This window comes from Halichoerus grypus, chromosome 4, assembly GCF_964656455.1.
Source record: "Halichoerus grypus chromosome 4, mHalGry1.hap1.1, whole genome shotgun sequence".
NCBI lineage: Eukaryota > Metazoa > Chordata > Mammalia > Carnivora > Phocidae > Halichoerus > Halichoerus grypus.
In genome coordinates this window covers 113,302,186-113,324,843 of record NC_135715.1, presented here as the reverse complement: position 1 = coordinate 113,324,843, position 22,658 = coordinate 113,302,186, and positions in this window count along the sequence as shown.

Here is a 22,658-nt window from a genome sequence, read left to right as displayed (position 1 = left end):
CTTTTAGAACAATACCTGACATTTAGTAGAACACTTGATAATGTAACCTATTACCATTAATTTTAGATCATAGTACTTTCACTCTGGGCATAAGATTTTAGGCCATCGTAAATAGTAATTCCTTCTGTGTAAAAACACGTTCTGACTCTGAATAGTTTTTAGCCTCTCACTGACAACAATCTAGACTCAGCTCCTTATCACTCACCTAGATTATTGCAGGAGCTCCCTCATTGGTCCTTCTGCCTCCTTTCTCATTCTTTGTTCTAGTCATTAATTGTTATCTAGCAAACTACACTAAAATGTTTGCTCACAATTTTTTGAGTCAGGAATTCAGAATTGCTCAGCCTGATGGCTTGTCTCTACTCCCTTGCATTGTCACCTAGGCAGCTTGACTGAAGCCAGAGGATCTGCTTTCAAGATAGTTCACTCATATAGCTGGTAAGTTGGTGCTGGCTCTTGGCTATGAGCTTATCCAGGGCTCTCATCTGGGGGCCTCACTTCCTCTCCAAAAGGGCCTTTCCTTGAGGCTTTCAACAGCATGGTGGCTGGGTTACATGAATGAGTGTTCCAAAATACCAGAAGTAGAAGCTGCCAGCTTCTGAATGCCTTGGTCCTGACAACTGGCAAAGCATCACTTTCATTACATTCTATTAGTCCAAACAATTACAGAGCCAGCCCAGTTTCAAGGAGAGGAAAACTGGATCCTACCCTTCAATGAGAGGAGTGTCAAAAATTTGTAACTGTCCTTAATATTCCATGTCCTTCTATAATCAATTATTTTCAGTGTATCACAAGCCAACATTAAAAAATGTAATCAAATCATGTCACTCCCCATTGCTTTACAACTCTTATAGGTCTACCCATCACGCTCAGATCGTATGTAGCAGAACCCTTAGATGACTTTCTAACCTCATTGCCTTTGTCACCTTTTCAAATTGTATTCTCTGACACGCTATCTAAAACAGTACCATGTTACTTTCTACAGCCTTGCCCCCATGATTTTTCCTTATGCACTTATCATTACCTGACTTATTTTGTTTTTATTGATTTGTCTAACTCAGCCCCTAGAGTGTGAGTCCCTGAGGGCAGGGGCTTGAGGCACTCGGTTATCTCCATTGCCTGGAACAGTGTCTGTCAATGGCACTGCTCCATAAATATTTGCTGAATTAATTAATGGTACATTTTGCGCTGTTTTCTTTGACGGAAAAAAAGGAACAGCTACTTGACTTTCTGCCATACTTTCCGTCTTTCCCTAGAGAGGGAGTAGCCTTGGTGTCAGTCAAGTTTATTTACCTATGCAACATGAGGAAGGAAAGCAAGATGAAAGATACAATGCTTCTGGCAGGGGAAAGGATTGAAAATCAGTTGGCTAATATTAATGACAAGTCTCACTATTGACTTAGGTATTTAGGCCATGTGTATGTAATAAGAAAGAAATGATACAATCTGTGCTCTCAAAGAGTTTAGAATTAGGGCAATGTCAATGTGATGATGACTCAAGGGTGGCAGAAAGTCTAAATGAAATTATCAATGGCACTGAAATTAGACAAACTTGGACACCTTTCTCTTGGCATGTGACCTAATAATACACTGGCTTAACTTCTTTGAACCTTGGTTTTTTTCATCTGTGAAGTGTAAAGACTAATATTCTCTATAAACATTTCTCTGAGAATTAATTGTGTCACTCTATCTGTGGTGAGATTAAAATACATCTGAAAATTCTTTGTTACTGCTATTGAGATGTGGGGGGTCTATGTACCCTCCCCTTGAATTTGGATGGACTGTATTTGCTTGGGCCAATAGAGTATAACAGAAGTGATACTACGTGACCTCCAAAGTGAGGTCATCAATGGCCAGAGTTCCCATATAAGAAGTCTGACTACTATCCTGAGCCATCATACTAGAGTGGCCACATGTAGGCCTTCTGACTGAATCCTGCTTGTTTTTCACCGTCTCAACTTGGGCAACCATTATGGGAGTGAAGAAGCCATCTTGGGTGTGGATCCTTAAGCTATTCCAGTCCTCAGTTATTGAGTCATCCCCAACCTGAAAGTCACTTTGATCAAGGCCCCAAACAAGATGAACAGAGAAGAACTGTCCATACAGTGTGCTTTCCCAATCCCTGACACACAGCATTCATGAGCCTAATAAATTATGGCAGTTGTTTCAGGTCACTATGCTTAGGGGATGGTTTGTTACACAGTGAGAGATAACTGGAACAGAATGGAGACCATCCAACACAGTCCTTTGTATAAGGTAGGTGATCTGGCTATGTCCATCTCCTTCCTTCTAAATTCAATAGGATGTTAGAAAAGAGGAACATGCCTGTGGACTTTGTGGAGTGATGGGTTTTGAATTGGGTTTTATAGGTAGGGCAAGATTTCAATACGGAGATGAAAGGGTGTCATAGAAAGACATTCCAGGCAGGGAATGTAGGTGGGAGGAAGAGTGACTATGGCCAGAGACTTAGAGTAAGTCTTCAGATGACTCACTGTTAGAAATATGCAGTGGTCAGCCCCAGCTTCTCAGACACGAGATAAAACTGCTCAGAAGGAGGCTTCCTCAGTGGCCACCTCCCTTATGCCAAGAAGTGAAATGCAGGGATGAGACCTTCCCACCAGGGCTGCCCTCCAGGCCTAGTCCTCACCAGAAGTTAAGTCACAGAGATCGGAGGAATGCTGGGGTCCTTGGTCCTTACACTGTCCCTTTGCTTCTGGCTTGGTGAATTCTCTGTGCCTGCTTCTCTCTGCTCTCTTCTCTGGTCTAAATCTCAGGCTTTCTTCTTAGGCCATTTGCTTCATACTTATTTGCTTTGCTTACTACTTGAGACTCCTCCATCTCTCCAATGGCTCAGATGGTTAAGTGTCTGCCTTCAGCTCAGGTCATGATCCCAGGGTCCTGGGATCGAGTTCCGCATGGGGCTCCCTGCTTGGTGGGGAGCCTGCTTCTCCCTCTCTCTCTACTGCTCCCCCTGCTTCTGTTCTCTCTCTCTCTGTCAAATAAATAAATAAAATCTTAAAAAAAAATAAAAACAGTTTATTAGACAATAGTCTTTTCAGAAGTGAGGACCATGACTTTTAGGTAAATTATGGATCCTATTTGGACAGCTCTCAAGTGTACCTACACTGAATAAATGATGAGATACTATGGAAGAATTTTCAATTCTTAGTGTACAATAATTCCTTTTCATTTCAGTGGGGAAGCAGAATTGCTAGGAGAACTGTCACCACCATGTTATGCTTGAATCTGAGAGTGATATTGAGTACCCCAACCTTCTTCTCTTTCCCCAATAGGGTGGAATCAGGAGTCTGAGATCCCCATTGGAACAGAATTCAGCACAACCTAATGGCAGAATTTTTGATCATGGCCTGATTAGTATTATTCATCATAATACTAGATCAATTTCAAGGCTCTCCTCAGTTCACATAGACAAAATTTTCTTCATTTTCCCAACCTGATGATTTCTATCTAGAAACAGGACAGAAAGAATTTTCTTGGTGTGTCGAATCATTAAAATCTCAGTAACTCTTTTTTTTTTTTTTAAAGATTTTATTGTTACGTAAACTCTACACCCAATGTTGGGCTCAAACTTACAACCCTGAGATCAAGAGCTGCATGCTTTACCAACTGAGCCAATCAGGTGCCCCCAAATCTCAGTAACTCTTATGTCCCAAGAACAGACTAGCATTGTACCACTGTAGAGCCAACTCTATTTTTTAAAAATGATGCTTCTGTAAACTCAGTTGGTCCTTCCTCTACCCTTTGATAAAATCTTGGCTAAGCTCAGAATTTATCTTCTTATTTTTAGATAATAAAATGTTCTGTGGTCACTTTAGTTAGAAAAAAAAAATACAAACAAACCAAAAAGCTAGATTCAGTTCTTTTTCTAGTCCTAGTTTAGAGTAACCATCAAATGTAAGAACCTCACTCAAAGGTAAAACTTTAGGCCTATGCAAGTAGAAAGCTAGTAGTGGGCAAGTGGGCTCAGTAGGAGGTACCAGAATGGCTTCTTCTATATTTCTCCGTGTTGCATTCTTTCCCCTTTTCCCCCAGCTTGCTAACCATGGTTTCTGACCCTCATTCCCACAATGTCAGCTTGAAGTTGGGGAATGACTATGACAGAAAAGGGTCATAGAGGGAGAGGAGAGGTCTTGCATGACTAGAATACTATCAGCTGGTGCTGGAAACCTGTGGGGTACTTTTGGGTTTTTGGAGTACCCTCCCTCAACATTGAATGTATCACTGAGGATATTTTGCCTGCTGTGGTCCCTCCCAAGTGAAGTACATTCTGACTGGTTGCCTATATTACCTTCCTCAGCTCTAGGCATCTGGTGATCTATCTCCAGCACATTTTTGTTGAGGTTTCCTTGCTCCTCTGGAAGGTCCTCATATTAATTTTCTATTGCCATGAAGTAAATTACTAAAAACCTAGTGGCTTAAAACGATGTAAATTTACTCTCTCACAGTTTCTGTCGATCAGAAGTCTAGGCACAGCCTAACTGAGTCCACCGCTCAGGGTCTCACTAGGCTGAAGTCGAGGTTGGCTAGAGTGGTGATCTCAAATGCTGTTAGGGCTCCTCTTCCAATTTCACCTGGTTATTGGTAACATTTATTTCCTTGCATCTCTAGAACTCATGGAGGCTGCATCTTCCAGGCCTGCAGGAGACTGTCTCTTTGATACTTTGTCATCTTTTAAAGGCTCATCTAATTAGGTCAGGATGAATCAGGAACTCTCTCCTTTGATTAACTCAGAGGATTAGTAGCCTAATCATGGTAGTGATATCTTATCATATTCCTGGGTCTTACTCAATGGAGGTGATTATACAAGGAGAAAGGATCATACAGGAGTGGACACAAGGGACTGGAATCTTGAAGATTTAGAATTCTGCCCATGATATCTCTCTTGGGAAGGGCCTATAGTTCCTCCACCCCCTCCATCATCTCTCCTCTGACCCACATCTGCAATTCTCTTTGTGTCGGAATACAGTTACTTTCCATTTATAGCTCTCTACTCTTCTTCAACAGGCTACTGTAGCCAGCTATGGCCCTTTATATTTCTCATGTATGGCCCAGTTTCCATTCACTATGTCACTCACTGTCCAGGAGACTTCTAACAAGCTCACCAGGTCTTGAGGTCGCTCTCATTGGTACTGAGGTGAGGGTAGAAATTTCCAGCCTTCCATTTTCCCAGCCTTATCAGATGATTTCTTTATATGCCATGAGTGGCTAAGGGGACAAGGTCACAAAAACAATTTGAGAACTCCTTTGTAAATCCTGCTTAGATTGTTTGGTATCTCATTTTGAAATTGAGGAATAATTGGTACCCCTCTAGTAAGCTCAGTTAAAACTAAGACCGAAAGAGTTCCGTAACATTCTGGTATTTGGAGCTTATTATAACTTACTTTTATTGGGTTCTTAATATGTGTTATCTTCCACTAAGTACATAAAAAAAGTGAAAACTGAGCTTAGAGGATAAATTACTTGTTTAGGACCACACAGTTGATAAGTAGAGTTGCAATTTGAAGCCGGATCTGACCTTGGAGCCCATATCTTAACCACTGTCTTTACAGACTTCCTAATATTTTTCTTCCCAACTTCTAATCCCTAAATAAAAACACATGGGTACATTGGATCAAATTGCCTAATGATAATTAGACTGCTGAACTTATTATCATGTTGGTTCTATCGCTACCTATTTGTGTTATATGTTTATGGACATATCTCTTGATAACTGTTGATACAGTTTCTTTCCTTCTGCTCTGGGAAGAACATCCCCAGTGTTCTGATCAATTCATTTCAAACAACTGCAGATTTGGCCCTTTGCCAACTACCAGGGCAAAGAAGGCTTACCAAATTCAGAGTCTGAGAATACATTGGGCCAATGGGCATAGGCAACCAAAGGAGTACCTTGTTTACATCTCAGACAATATCTTTCAAGTGTCTGGATTTATGTGGCAGTCTTAGAATGGGTCACAAGTGGAAATTTTGAGAAATTCCATTCCATGCATGAAGAACTAATAGTGTGCTGTTGATTTGTTTGTGTTCCCTCTGTCACAACTAAAGAGACCACAATTGGATGTGGATATTTATTGGATATATTTCATAACTGCCTTTTTTTAAGTGTCTGGTTGCCTTATGTTGATACTGAGCCAACTCATCACCTTGCTACTCAGCTGTTTTTTGGTCACAGGCAGAGTCAACCACCAAATAGAGCCAAACCTCAGGACTCCAGGAGACTCAGCCATTCTCTGTGCTGAAAATGTGTTTTAGTAACAATAAGCCACCTTCAGGCATTTTAAGTGGGCCAGCTCTCCTTGGCTTGGGCCAGGGTGGTGGAGAGCAGAATGATTGCATTTCGTGTGGAAGGATTTCTGAAGTAACTTTAGCCCAGTGGGGATGGAAGGTTTGGGAATGATACCAGAATGAGAATAAAGACCCAATATGCAGGCAGGAAGGCAGACATTCGTGGATTGTTGGTTGTTCAGCAGGACACTGAGTGTTGTTTCTGAGTTAGAGTTTTGAAATCTTTAGGTCTATCTCAAAGATGTGTTGTTATTGTTTAGCCACACAAACTATTTCTTCTGTAGCTTCTTCATAGTGAAAATTTAATCTCGGGCTGCCTGCCATTGTTATCAAATGGAATATGCTCAGAGAATGGAAATTAATTTCAATAGTTGACTAAATAAAACCCAATTAAGAAGATAAATTTGCTCTCAGGAAAACATGTGCCATACATTCCAGAACAATGGAGAAATTACTTACTTTGGATGGTTTGGCTTTATTCCTATGTTGCCTTCTCCATATTTCTGTTCCCTAATTAGGGAAACAGCCAGAGGAGACTAAAGGGAGAATGGTTTTCCTTTTGTTAAGCTTTAAAAGGTCATTGTAGGCCCATGAATTTAAGTCCATGGAGAGAGGAAAGTGGTGGAGAAGCTCTGGGCTTGGATGGGGTTTTGTGGTTAGGTGTGATGCAACCAGGAATGAGTGTTGGAAGTTATGTTCTCCAGATGGCTTCGTGTCTCAGACCAGGCCAGAGATATCATGCAATTCCCTTGAGCTGCTGGTGTTAAATATGTCTGGGATAGAAAACACAACTAAGTAAGAGACTGTGGAGGAGGAGCCAAGTTCTGGGAAATTCCTTTTCATGCAGCTGGTCTCAGGCATTTGTGGAGGATTTCACTGGGCTCCCTGAAACAGGATTCCTGGGGGAGGGAATGATCACCCTTATTAAATACAAGTCCTTATTGGGATACAGAGTTGTTCTGGGCCCTATGGCAATGGACAGAGGTGCTTTACCTTGTTGAAAACATTAAGACACTCTAGTCCCTTGAATAGGAAAGGGACCTTCCGGCACAACATCTCACATTGGCCTAGTAACAATAATGATCATCTGTCTGCCTGTCTGTCTATTCATCTACCTACAAAGATAGGGGATTAATTTATCCTTAGGACCACCTGATTGTAAGAGTATTTAGCCCTTCCCCTTCACTAATCTTGTTTCAGTCTGCAACAACATTTGTTTATATTCAATTCTCTTGGATAAACATTGGCAAAACTTTTACGGGCTTGCTCACACTGATTTGTTGGTGTAAAATGGTGTAAAATCGCGAGGGACCTTTGAAATTCTTAAAGGCTAACATTTGCATTTTCAGGAAATTTGAAAATAGGTAGGGCAAAAGAAAAGGATTTTGTGCCCAAATTTCTCCTCTGTACTTTTCTTTCATTTAATTTCTAAACAATAACAGCAAGGATGGCTGGTAATTTTGTGTGTCTAATCTAAACACTATCACTATGCTAATAATCACTGTTGGTTGATGCAGCAGATTAAGCTGTATTATCATTAAGAATTAATCTTTGTAGGCTTTAAAGTTTATGAAATAGAGAATTTTCTCTTCTAGAAAATATTAGAATAAAATACCCCGGTTCTCTAAGCTTAAAAATATTAGCCTGGTCAGAAATGACAATTTATCTGTAATCGAAAGGCAAAAATTGTACCATGAGTCAGTGGCCACATTTGTGTTTCTGTGAATAAGAAACAGAGAGAATTAATTTATTAAGGACTGAATGTAAGTAAATGTGCTTTTAGGATAGCTTTTCTAGGGCTTTCTGCTGCCCAGGGTTCCGAAAGATGAACGCATTACTATTTATTTGTAGGAGATGTAAGAATTGATCTTAATTGATTCTTAAACGTAAACTGTTGGAGAGAGAGACAGACAGACAGACTATACCATTAGTGCCTGTGCTTGTTTGGTTTCTCTTCCTTTGTGAGGTGTGTTCAGTTTACATTGAAAAATGGGCTATCGACAAACCACGTTTGGGGTTTTGTTGATCAAAGTGTGACCCAGAGCTTCCACCTCCCTTTTCTGGAATTCCATCTCTTAAAATGTTCTCGCTGTGTATCTTGGAAGGGCTCTTTCTCTGTGGGTCCCTTCATGTTTTGCTATCACCCAGAAGGACAATTTCTGTAGTGTCTGGTTAGGGCAGCGGGGCCAGACCTAAACAGTTCCCTCCAGGCTATGATTCCTGATCTCTTTTCGAATTGCAAACACCAGATCTTTTGACTTCACAGCACTCACCCACTCCTCTTAAAAGTGCTGTGTGGCACTTTAAAAATTAAAGTGGATCAACATGGTTTGTTTTCAGAATTTGGGACAATATAAAACTAAGGCTGGAATTCATTGCTCCGAACACCATGGGTTGGTAATAGCAGCTTACGTTGATTGAGTTCTTGCCTATGTGCTTGGCACTGGGCAAAGTGATTTATATCCTCTTATCCCCTACAACCCTGTGAAGTACATGAGCGCTATTGTAGAGAAGACGATAGACTCCAGGCAGAAAGAAGTGAGGTCCATTGACAAGGTCACCCAGCAGGTAGTGGTTGTGGATGTTGAATCTGGCGTGGGAAGGATGAATTGGTCCTGCTTCGGGCTTCAGGCAGGGAAAGGATTTGCTGTGTTTGAGGTCTGCAAAAGAGGTAATTTCGTGGTCTCTTGTGGTGGCTCTTTGGGAGGTCATCAGGTACTATGCTTCCGGTGGTAGTTCTGTTTTCCTAATGACATCAAGGCTGCTGGGACCAAGCACAGCTACTAAAATACACTTTTGGAAGGTATGGAAAGCATTGGGCTCTTCGAGAAAGTGTTCATCATTTTGTAGTTATGCTCGACACAAGGGTACAACCAAATGATAGGCTGATTCTCAAAAGGCTTCTGGGTAGATTATAACATGCCAATGGGATAGTCTGACAGTGTATTATAAGACTAGAACTTCCCCCAAGCAGCAGCTCCTGTTGGAAATTCACATTATTTGCTGTAATCACTTAGGCTTCCAGCCTGATCACATCCCTGAAATGTGGCTAATTTCCCAGAAGGGTGCTGTGTAGGTTCTTGTCCTGGCGTGGAGCAGGATGCATGGAGACAGTTCTGAGATCAAATATCCCGGAATTTTTCAACCCACTGCAGTAAGAATTTCCTGAGTGCCTACCCTGAACAAAGATGCAGAACAGGTTTCAAAAACAAGGAAAACTTCATCTTTGCCCTGAGAGGGGGTAATAATCTAGCTTGGGTTTGGGACACACATACCAATAACTCTTTTGCAAAAACAGAAACATCACATTTCGATTATCAGGCTTGTCTAGCATCTAAGTCCTCCTTCTCCGAATGTTGAATTTACAGTTGATGATTCATTAGCTGTGGAGAAAGAGATGGTGCTTATGTGGATACTTTCATTTTTAATCCAGTCATTTGTTTATTTAATCGATGATGGCTCTTTCCCTCAGAGGTTTGTAGCAGATAAAAATATTAGTGTTGTCAGATAATCACCTGTCTTGTGTTCACTACACTGCTGTCGCAATTTGAGGCATTTGTTTTTCCAACCCTTTGGATCCTGTCACTCTCCTGTTTAACACATTCAAGGTCTGCCACTGTTCTTAGGATAAAGTCCAAGAATGACAATGTAACCACAACCACCTTGTCTGTGTGCTCAGTATACTCACCTTCTTTTATTCATCAAATATCTATATGCTGCTGACTGGGTGCCGGGACTGTTCGAAGTGTTTTTATCCTAGTAAACTCTTTTCAGCCTCAGAACATTCCTGTAGGGCTGTTAGTGTGTTCCTCGTTCCCCTTTTACCAATGGGGAAGCGGTAGCACAGATTGGGTAACTTGCTTAAGGTCAGGCAGCGAGTAGGGGCCAGAACCTCAGAGGCTGTGTAGCATGATCCAGCAGCCTGACTCCAGAGACTGCCCCCCCCCAACCCCCCACTGCACATCTCTGCTGTTTTCAGGGCTTTGCCATCCTCTTACTCATTTCAGGGACTTCACAGATAAGTTCCTTCTGCCAGGAATCCAAGGGCCTGCTTACTCCCATCCCCACCAGCACCACCTCCTTCTCTTCCCAGTCTGCCTGCCTCTTGCAATCACCCTTTTAGCTGTCCGTTTAAATAGCACTTTTCCCTAACCATTACCCCAAACTGAGTTACTGACCGTATTACTCACTCCGAAAGCACCCTGTATTTTTCTCTTATTGCACAAAGCACATTGGTGATTAAATGATTATTTGAATAATGAAGACATTTTTCTTTTTCACTAGATTGCTGTGTAACTTGAGGGTAGGGACCGTGTCTGTCTGTGCCTTCAGCACCTGGCAGAGTAGCTAGGCCATCACAGGCACTAAATTAATATATGCCACATTTAAGAAGTTAAATTAATCATCAGAACTGGGGACAGACAAACAGGGAGACATTGTGAGGTTGTGGAATGAACGCAGATGCCTGGAAGGCAGGTCTGGCTGCTGGTCCTGGTCCTGCCTCCCTCACCAACTGGCTGAGCAGTGTTGGGAAAGCCCCTTACTCTCCTCGCCTCCCTTTCCTCATTTGTAAATAGGGACATAAACAGCTGCATCTCCATCCTAAAAGGTATTGGGAGGACCAATGAAAGGAGAGAGAAGGGCTCAAGAGGCCACTCTGTCTTACCTTTTTATTGGTTGTCATAATTTTTTCATGTTTATTGAAATGGCATATTGTTCTCCATTTGCTTTCTAAAGCCTGGTCCGATGAAAGTTGCATAAGAAAAATAAAGAAGTCTGATTAAGGCTCTAATTTGTAGGAAATACCTCGGACAGAGAAACATGTTGAACTGCACCAGGAGTGTGCAGTGAGAAAGATGCAAACTGGGAAATTCTCTGGCTCAGATGCCTCAACAGGCAAACTGTAAGGAAACAAAGAGGTGGTGGTGGCAGTGGTTGTGACTATAGATTAAAATAACTCAAAAGGGGGCACCTGGGTGGCTCAGTCAGTTAAGTATCTGCCTTTGGCTCTGGGCATGATCCTGGAGTCCCTGGGTTGAGCCCTGCCTCAGGCTCCCTCCTCAGCGGGGAGTCCGCTTCTCCCTCTCCGTCTGCCGCTCCCCCTGCTCATGGTCTCTCTCTCACTTGCTCACTCTCTGTCTCTCAAATAAATAAATAAAATATTTAAAAAAAATAAATAAAATAACTTAAAAGCCATATCAATTTTTTAAATGAGCCAGATATGAAATTAGTGCCCAGGGATGCACATTTGGGTTGATAAACCAAAAAAAAAAATGCAAGGAAAGAATTACCATAAAAGTTAGGTTATTGGTTATGCATTTGGGGAGAGGACACATGGAAGGGCATCTGGGGTGGCTGGCAATATTCTATTTCTGGACCTGAGTGGTGGTACAAGAGTTTTCGTCTTATAACAAGGCATCACACTATATATTTGTTTGTGTACTTTTCCATATCTCTTCTTTAGTTTTCGATAAAATGCTTTAAACGTAACAAACTAAAACAATACAAATGAAATAACCCAGCCAACCAGCAGATAATAACTACGTAGAGCTATAAATACAAAATCAAAGAGATGGTTGGAAACTCACAAACATCAATTAAGTATATACACTGGTGGTGATCTCAATCGGGAGTGGGCAAACTTTGGGAAAGGGCCAGATAATACATATTTTAGGCTTTGTGGGCCAGAAGGTCTCTGTCTCAACGATTCAACTCTGCCATTGTAGGCAAAAGCAGCCAGAGATAATATGTAAACAAATGGGCAGGGCTGTGTTCCAATAAAAGTTAATTTATAAAAACAGGCTGAGGACGATTTGGCCTAAGGGTGCTGGTTTCCTGACCCCTAATTAAAAATTTTAAAACTGAATGTTGCCTGGCATGTCTTCCCAGTGTCTACTAGATGAAAATCAGCCCAGCCTATAATCCAAAACTTCCTTCAAAGTAGTTACTAGAGGGGGCTACCTACTAATTCTAATGCTGCTTTATCTTTCAAAATGCTTTTTTTTTAAATTTTTTTTTTATTTTTTTATTTTTTAAAGATTTTATTTATTTATTTGAGAGAGAGAGAAAGCACATGAGGGGGGGAGGGTCAGAGGGAGAAGCAGACTCCCTGCTGAGCAGGGAGCCCGACGCGGGACTCGATCCCGGGACTCCAGGATCATGACCTGAGCCGAAGGCAGTCGCTCAACCAACTGAGCCACCCAGGCGCCCATCTTTCAAAATGCTTTGAAAGTTTTATCCTTTGGAATTCCCTTCAGAGATGAAGTGGCAGTGGGGGTGTGTCTGTGCCTTTTAAGTTGAATGTGAACTTTGGAAATACCTGTACCAGTTATTCAGAGCCAAAGCTGATGAATAAGATGGGTGATCAAGCCAGGTCATGGTGTTTTCCCTCAAAAACACTTCCAGGGAAAGCTCATTGCGAACTAGAGCCCCATATTAGACCGCTGTTCACTCTCTTGTGTGGAGCACACTTTCAAATCTTTCAAATGGTTTCATGTTGAATTCGATACTCCATCTGCCTTTAAAGATGGGTTCTCCTTCAAATAACGCCACTGATAATCAGAGAAACAAATTCAACATCATGTGTATTTGTGATTTGGGTATATATTGTTGTTGTAGTCATTTTATTTTGAAGGGTTCTTAGGGCTTTCTACTGGAATCTTCTGTGGTTTATTTTCTGGTCATGCTGGAAAGTCCATGTTTCATCACATTACAGTTCTTAAAAACAGGGTGTTGTTACTAATTTTCCCTGATTGATAAAAACACATGCTGTCATCTCTGAGTGGTACAGTCTTTACAACAAATTGACTCATTTTTTCCCTACAGTGAACCTATTGCTTTATTTACTATAACCTAGTGAGCCCAAATTCTCATGTTCGGCTCCTTATTTGAAGACCCCAAATCTCTTACCTTTTAGCCATTTTTCATAAGTCCTATGTACAGGTAACAAATCAATACCATATATATCTTCTCTGTGAAAATCTCTTTCTCTTGATATTACTTTATCCTCATGACATTTTTGGGGATGATTTCTACTAGCTCACTTGAAGATTTATTAAATTTCACCTAGTATTTGACATTATTAGTTTCCATTTAAAAATCTACAACATGCAAGCATATGTACCAGAGCTGTTCTGCCAGGCAGCTCTGTATTACTTTGAGAGTGTATCTCTAAGCTGAAACAAGTTGCAACATATCCTTGCCATAATTTCTCCCTCTCTGCTTTCAGAAGCCTTATGAAATAAACATTCTCACTACTTCAGAGTCCCATCTTACTACTGCATCATGACAGTTGGAAGGAACTTGACATAATTAGCCTTTCATGTGGAAAGTGATTAGATTTGTTCTATAAACCAGAATTTATGGTTGGAAGTTACAGTAACTAAGTTCTTGAGTTCTGATAGGACAGGGGCAATAATTGTCTGACTCATCATTTGCAGTAGATTGATTATAAAAGTGATCCCAGTTGTTCATGCCTTTTTGCTCTCACACCCTTTGCAGTGTGACTCTTTAGCTCCTCCCATCAAGACGTGGATTCTGTCATCTCATCTTTTGTTTTTGAGCTGGATGTGTCCTTGCTTTGGCTAATAGAAGGCAGTGCTAGGGATGGTGTATAACTTCAGGGACTAGATCTTTGCAAGCATTGCCTGCTTCTGTTTGCTCTCTTGGTGCCCTGTGACTACCGGCTGGGGGAAAAAAGGTATGTGTCTAGTCACAGCTGCCCTAGCCAACAGCCAGTCAACTGCCAGACATGTGAATTAGTCTGTCTCACACTAACCTAGCCAACCAAACTACCAGCTGTCCAGATGAATGAGTGAGGCTCAAATCAGTAGATCCACCCAGCTGACCTATGGATTTGTGAATAGTAACAAACGCTTATTGCTTTAAGTCACTGAGTTTTGGGGTAGTTTGTTATACAGCAATAGCTAACTGATACACCATTGTGATTCTAGGACCTAGCATGAATGCCTGGATATCACAGAGTAAGCACATACTACATATTTTTTGAGTAAAGGCATACAGTAAAGAATGACTGTAGATCACTAACTGATAATCAGAGCTCTTGAAGGATGGATGGACCTCTTTAAGAGCGTATGTTTTCAACAGGCTATATGTCCTGGCCTCTCAGGATCTTTTTTTGGATCATAATTCTATCGTCCATCTTTCAGTGATTGTGTCCTTGCCTCATGCCAAATGTGGTTTTCGTGTGCAAGGGTCCTATTTAGAAAAATCATGTAACACTATTCAGGCTCATCTCACTAATATTTTCCCAGGGCCCTGTGATGGTGGTGAACATGACAGGCACAAGCAGCTGGACTGGTCTGGTGGAGAGATCAGTGAATGAGAGTTAGGAGACCAGGAATCCTGTCCCAGCTCTTATAATAACTGTCTGTGTAATATTGTGCAGGTATTTTTATTTTAACACTATTACGCATTTCAAATTTTTCTTCTAGACTCTTATAACTCTTATTTGTAAAATTGAAAAAGGTAACATTTGCCTAACATATAACATGAGAAATTTTATAAAAATATGAAGAAATAGCAGATGAGATATATTTTTATCAAAGGCAGTGAGCATCCGTAACATTTATTTTATTTAAATACCAGCTATTATTAGCCTCAGACCAGTGTTGTCATGTTGTCAAGCATATTGTCAATTTTAATTATAATTCCTCCTTGTGTGGAATACATTCCCTCAGGACCTTGTGTAACTTTTTTTGGGGGGGGGGATCATAAGCTCTCACTAAATAAAACCACTTTATATCTCTATGTAAATTTCTGTTGCTTTCTGTTTAACATCAATGAAGTATTAGTGACAAAAGGAAAATCTGTTCTAGAGTTAACAAAAATATTTCTTTATATCCTACTCTAAATATATATTTTCTTAAAATGCTTTTTAATATTGTTAGGCCTACCTGCTTTAGTAAACAGTTTTATTTTGATAAGAGGTATTGATTAGAGAATTGATTAGCTGAGTCTTAGGCTCCATCATCAAACCACAACTTCTTTAACAAAGGTACCACCCCTCGGAGGAGGGACATTACTTTGGGTCTGGCAATGTGACCTCTCCCCAAATAACTGCTTGAGTGTCAGACTCAAGAACCTTGATCTATAAAGTGGAAATTGTGGATCTCATAGAACCTATGATTCTGAATACCTCTGATATAAACAGTTTCCCTGACTGTACAGTTTAGGCTGTGCAAATTGCCATGTAGATTTATTTTGCCACAGTGTATAGAGACTCTCAGAAGAAGGGGAAGTTCCTTTATCACATTTGTGAGCTAATTATTTTTTTTACTGCTATTAATTCTTGAAACTCTGAGTTTTGGATTGGGTGATGGGAGTGGGGAGGGCTGGCTTCAGGGCAGCTGATGTTGGTTAACTAATCTAATCATGTGCAAAAATAAACCTGGCTCACACACTGAACTCTAACTGCTTTTCTAAATAATTCCATGCCAGCACCAGGCCTCAAATTAACACCTCTCTCCATATCTCACATTTCTTTCATGGGCATTCTGAGCTTTCAGTCCTAATGAACCACCTTGGTCCTCAGTGTGATTCTAAGAGACACATCTTGGAAGGATTTTTACAGAAGTTTAGACCCTAGTCCTAGAGGAAAGAGGTGATGTAAGGTTTCTTTGAACGTGCCATGATAATCCTTGCATGGCAACTGACTGCCATGGACAAGAGACCCGGAAGCAGCTCTTCTCTTACGTGACATCATCCTTCCGGAGGCTCCCAAGATACGAAGCTCCCCTCCCCTTCCAGAAGGATCATGCTTTCATTTCTTCCCAGGTCTGGAGTCAGGGAGGAGAGAAATGGATGGCAAAGGGCAGAACCCACATTTCCTCTTCTGAGTTCCTAAGAAAGCCATGATTTCAGTGATATTATAAGAAAGGATTAAAATATAGATCAGTCATTTTTTGCTAAGTGGGTCAAAAAAATGTATATAGGATTATTTATTCATGGGTACAAAGAAATCATCTAAATATTTTAAACACAAATTAAAATTTTAAAAATGCATGAAAAGAGATTACAGTGTTTAAACTAACCTTAACTCATATGTAGTCACAGGTATAAGCCTGCTTTTGAGGATAAATGGTGCCATTATCTTTCTATAAGTTTGCCCTTCCTGATGAAATTATAAATACAAAGGCAGTTTTGTGGATATATGAAGGGTTCTATTTTACCTTACTATGAATTTCCATATAATTTTGCTTTTGATTGCACATGCTGAACAATTTTAAGAGACTCGGAACAGTGATTGTTAGAGTCCGTGGTGCCCACCTGATGTAACTGGAGGAGGTGCAGCAAGATGCTTAGGTCCCAAATTCTCCCATCTGCCAACCCTACTATGGTACCTGGCATGGCTTTGCTGGGCTCTTTTTTGGGGTAAGGAACCAGCGGTCCCAGTGTAAATTTCACTGGGAGAAAGAGAAACATTAAGGCTACCTTAGCATGAATAGCTCATTATAATGAAAGGAGCTCAGTCCTTGGAATCAAGCAGTAGGGTTCAAATCCTGGCTTTACTGCTTACACCGAAGTGATCAAGGACAGATTATTCATCTTTCAGAGTCTAAGGTTCATCATCGTAAAATGACCGTATTCTTCTGTACCAGAAGGTGTTTGGAGATTAAATCAGATGTACGTGGCACGTAGAAAGTGCTCAACAAATGTTCCATTTCCCTTCAGAGAACAGGGCCCACGGGAAATGAGCTGGACATGTAAGTTTTTTCATGAGCAGAGAGGTCAGGAGATCAGGAAGCTGGTAGTACAGAGAACCTTTTCTCTGTCAGTGAAACATCAGTTGGGGCAGCTTTGACTATGGGGTGACCATCTGTCTCCCTCCCCATCCAACCAGCTCACTGGGTGAGGGGAATGAATGCAGCCAGAGGGTGCTGGCGGCTCTGAACAGGGACGTTGCTTATCTCTCAGTGATGTTGCAGGTTGACTCTGGTGATGGCTTATGTTTCTTACAGCTCCTCATTCCCTACAAAATGGGAATAATGCCAAAGGGCGTATCACTAGATATCTTCTCAAAGTCCAGTAACAAAATAATAATGCAATTTGCATATTGTTACTTTGTACTTCTCCATCCCTGTGGTTCTCCAAGGTTTATCTTTTTTTAAAAAAATGCCTGACTTCTTTCCCCTTCTTTGCTTGTAACATCTTTAAGTGCCAGAATATTCTATTCCTTTGGCTTCTTTCCAGTCTTTAGAGCGAGAACTCAGTCAACATCGGCAATTTCCTGCCTGCCTACAAGCTAGCTCTGGGAGGCAAAGATTCCGGACCCAGGTGCTTTTTCCTTTTACATTTCTTTCTATTATCTTTCTCCACATATATATGTGTGTGGATACACACATGCACACATACCCCGAGTGTGTGCCAGCCACTGAAACGGACATTAGAAATACAGACACTAGAAATACTAGCTGCTAAATTACACACTTTAGCAGCTAGTGTAATTGATGAGATATATTTTAAAAATGCTGACAATTTCAGAACACTGAGTGTACAGGAAGCTTTGGGAGCCTGTGAAGAGGCATTCAAGTCAGCCTGGGTTTTTCCTAGAAAAGCTTCCTGAGTGGGATGATGCTTAAGTTGAATCCTCAAGGACCAGTGGGTTTTATCCAGGAGAGAAAGGAAACAGGCTGTGTAAAGACACAGAAGTGAGAACATTATTTTGTCTCTCAGAACTATTAATTCTCAGAAAGTGTTGGCTGATCGCAAGGGAGGCAGGAAATGAGACTTACAGGGTATTTAGCAGCTCCCTGCGACAGACCTCCCCGAGCCTTACTTGTTGAGGACTCTACCCTGACTGATATGGAGTTGGTATGTGATGGGGGTGTGGGATGCAGGACAGATTAATGATGATGTTGAACAGGAAATGACACAATCAGGTGTGGGTCGTTGCGCAGATCAGGGTTTGAACTATGTCAGCGGTGCTACAGGTTGAAACAGGAAAACCATTCCTGGGCTTGGAAAAGGTGTTTCGCTAACAGAGAAGAAGACCCGCAAACATAATATGTATCTAGAAACACCTCAGTGTAAGTATGTTAGCCCTCCTAGAGTAACATCGTCACTGTTCTTAACAAGTAGGTAGGAGGATCATCAGGAGGCTGAAGAGAGATATTCCTCCACACTTGCAGTTCATTTATTCACTCACTTATTCATTCAAAAAATATTCATTGGGGAACTGTAGTGTTTAGGTTCTACATTAGGTCCTTCAAAGTTTTTAAAAATGTTGCATAGTTATGGTGTTATTCTTCAGCTCAATTCTTTAAACTCTAGGTTCATTTGTTGATGCCCTTACTTGCCTGCAATATTAATTCTCGTATCTAGCACCTAGGTACAGTCTGGCATGAAGTAGCTTTGTGACTACTCTTTGCTGAATGAATTGGCTATTAAACATAAGCCTGCTCTGCAACGGGAAAAGCAAAGGAGGATGACTGAGGTAGTATCTAAGCGTGGAGCATCCATGCCACCTGGTTACCATTTCCCCTCTCAGAAGCACACAGTGGCCTCCTCCTCCCTCCCTCTAGGAACCCCTGAGGAAAGGCGTAGCAGGAGGAAATCAGCAGGGCTTCCAGAGCACCTTTGACTACAGATATGTCTAACTGAGTAAACCTAAAGGAAAGAATCATTAACAATTAAACAATAACCGAGAAGTGGTCTGGGAAAGTGGCAGTGAGCTATACATGTATCTGGAGAACTGCCTTTGTTGAGTGGAGAACTAAGTTGAGACATTTCTCTTGGAGAGATAGAAGAAATACAGTTTTTAAATCTTAAATACTTCCTTCCCTCCCTTCCTCCCTCCCTCTTTTCTTTCCTTCCTTCCTTCCTTCTTGCTACGTCTTAGTGTCCAGATAGCTTATCCCAGAGGATTAACTGGAAAAGTGATATTCTCATTCTCAGGCATGATAAATTACATTAGCTCTTTATATTTCTGTGGGTTCAGGGGATGGACATTCTTGTGCTCTTGATGCATGTCCATACCCTGCTCAAATGTAAGACTGAACACCAGGAAGAAAGCTGCTCTGAAACCTGGCTGCTTGGAAGGGCTTAAGCAACCTTTCTGGACAGGCAGGAAGTTGTATCCAGGGAGGAGCCCAGAAAGAAAAAAAAAATACTAAAGGATGTAGGAGGCAATGAAAAGTATTCAATATGTTGGTGATTAGAAGCACACGATATGGAGAAGAAAGATGAATAATATTCAACTCTTCATCCCTGGGTTTCTGGGAAAAGGCTGAGCTTATCCCTCTCAGGGGGGTAAAGTGGAATCCTCTATAAGAACTGGCACTTTCTGCTTACAGAGCAATGGAGAGGATTAACAGCAAGTAGCAAGTTTTAAGATTCCCATTACTGGTCCAAAATGGATATGAGATGATGCATGAAGGACCTAAAATGGTTTAATGGAAAACTGCACTATCTCCATTGACTTGCACTAAACAGGTCAATGAATGAAAGTATTTAAAGCTGTGTTTGGCATGTGCTGGGTCTTCAATAAGTGTGAATTCTTTTCACTATTATCACTCTTCCTTCATAGGCTTTGGGATGTGAGGTAGGGCCTTAGAGACTCCACGAACCCCTTCTCTCTCTGTTAGTGGGCTGCACCAGCAACCCTCCCTTGTACTTTTCCATCCCCCAAATTCCTCCATTATCTGTAAAAATCTCAAGAATTCCTGAACATGGATGCCATTTTCATTTCTCCTTCTAAGGTAATGGCCGTAATTTTGAAAGAGAAAAGAAAATCTGAAAAGGTATCATCTAGCCCCAGAGACACTGTCAAAGACTGAGTTATCTCAACTGCGGCTCATGAAAGCAGAATGACAAGAAGCTGAGCACACACCAAAACATCAGGAAGAGTAAAGAATAAAGTAGAAGGGCAAGAAGGCTTACTGGTCTAATTAAGAAGACTTGCACGTGACATTTGAGGGGAAGGAGGAAAAAGGCCTATAAACTAGGTATTAGGAAGACTGTCAGCACAGCTCAGGATGCACAGTGACGAGGAAGGTGCTCAGTAATTTACCAAAGAAAATAATGGGAGATGTTGGAGAACTATATGCATGAGCTCAGATTATACACAGATTATAAGGAATAAATTAAGTCAACCTAGAGTTTTAACACTGGAACCGTATCCAGTGCCACAGAGAAGACTGGGATGTTATGGGCTAGAATCTAGAATGACATGCAAAGGTTTGTCTTGTTCAAAGGAAACCAGTGAAATAGAAATGATGGACATGCCCCAGAGCCTTGGTTATTTCTGGACATCTACACAACTGAAGCATAAATGCACAGTGCAGAACATTACTAAACATAAAAGGAGAGCGAATACAAGTGATTTGGGGTGAGGGGGTGAGGGCATGTTGTAAGTCCCTGGCCAGGTGAAAACAGGCAAATGCTCATGTGGACAGCTGAAAGAGTCCAAGCATGGCAGCGCCATGGGCACATTCTGCTGTCCAGGTGTCTGTTGACCTTTCCTTCTGCTAAAAGCTGAGAAGTTGATAAACTGCTTTGGGGACAATGTCTTTTATTAGAAGTCATAAATTATAGGACTATGAATCTGATGTTGATCCTCTGGGAAAAAATTGAGAAACTTTAGTTCAAAAAAAAAATTTAAGTACCTAATAAAATGAGCCAGACTTTAGATGTGTATACAAAGATGAGTAAAATAGGTGTGAAGCTTGCCTTCTAGTGGAGGTTACAGATGTTAATGACCAGTTCCATGTCTGATTATTTCAATTGCGATTGTGAGACCCATTACAAAAGAGAAGAAAGGGTAAAGTGAGACAAAGTAGGAGAACCCTCTGAGGTTGAGGGGTAGGGAGGCTTAGGGAAGACCTCCTGTGGGAAATAACATTTATGTTGCTATTGGAAGAATTTATTTGACAAGAAGTCCCTGAGATGGGATGTGGCCGGGCCCCGGGGTGGGTCTGTGTGAAGGGCAGGGACTGAGGAGGAGACTGTGGGAGATAAGGCTCCATCATGCGTTTCTAAACTTATGTTATTCCCATCAATCTCTTTAAAGGAGTGAGGTTTACACGGTCATGTGAAGTATAGACGATAACTTGGGGGCGGGGCATTCCACGGGCCTCTGTCCTTACGGTGGGCACTGCCATGTGGAAAAAAGATAGGGCAAGAATTATTTTGAGTGGCTGCAGAGAGCAGAGCTAGGACTCAAGTGTGCATGTTTCAGGGACGCGGAGGCTATGAGAGGTCCTTCTCACAGCTAGCGCTGTCCCGTGAGGGACAGGCCTGCCTGCCTGGGAGAGGAGAGCTGCTTTACCTGAATTCATGCAAGAGGGTCAAGTGCAGGCCCGTGAGCACCTTTCAGGACTATGTTGGCAGAAGGGAGTTGTTACATTTGAGGAGTTGGACGGTGTGTAGAAATACCCATGTATGGAGCACCAACGCTGTGGTAGGCATTGTTTAGGCTCTAGGAGCACAGAGCTGATAAAGATGACCCCATCATGTCAAGAGGCAGGGAAAAATAGGATGCTCTGGGGAAAATGTTCTTGCACGTGCTGTGCTTTCAACTTTAGTCTCTTGCCCACCCCACCCCCAACGTCCTGTCTGACTCCACCAAGAACATCTTTACTCAGGCCTGCGGCTGACATCGCCTGCACTGGGCCTCACGTGCACAGCCTGGTTACAGGACCTCGTAGTCTCTCAGCTCTGCTTCCCTCTCTGTCCCCACTGGATGTTCTTTTCTGCCTTTTATGGTTCTCCATTGACCTGACCCTTGAGCTCTGATTGCAACTCTGTTCTTAATCCTGTGCCAGCCCCTTGGACTGAGGTAGTTTTGCTTTTTCACTCTGGACACCCCTCGGGGCACAATGCATTCTGCTTCTTCTACTCCCTCTAACTGCTCCTACTCACGCAGCCCCCAGCTTCCCCACAGGCTCCCCATCATCATTCCCTGGGGAGAGATGACCCCTCAGCCCTGGAAGGGTCATTTGAGAGCATTTGGGGTGCCTCAGGAGATTAAGCATCAGGGTTGAGCAGGAGTTCTTCAGGAGGAGAAGGACTGGGAGGGACTTTCAGTCAGGAGAGCAAAGGTACTCTAATACATCCTGTCCACCCAGGGATAGATTGCTCGCTCTTCGGGTGGCAAAGGGGAAAGCATTACTAAGCTGAGTGTTACATCAAGACTTGTGACACCCCTAGTTGCTTGATCCTCCCCATATCTCATTCCCAAGTTTACTACCTGAGCATAAATATATCTGCCATCCTGACCCCGACAGGACAGAATTCTGAAAATGAGGTAAGGCAGGACTGGGATTTTGCTTCTCCGAAGAGAACCGTAGAGATAGATATTTTTATCTAAATTAATCTATTGAGTGACCATTAACTAG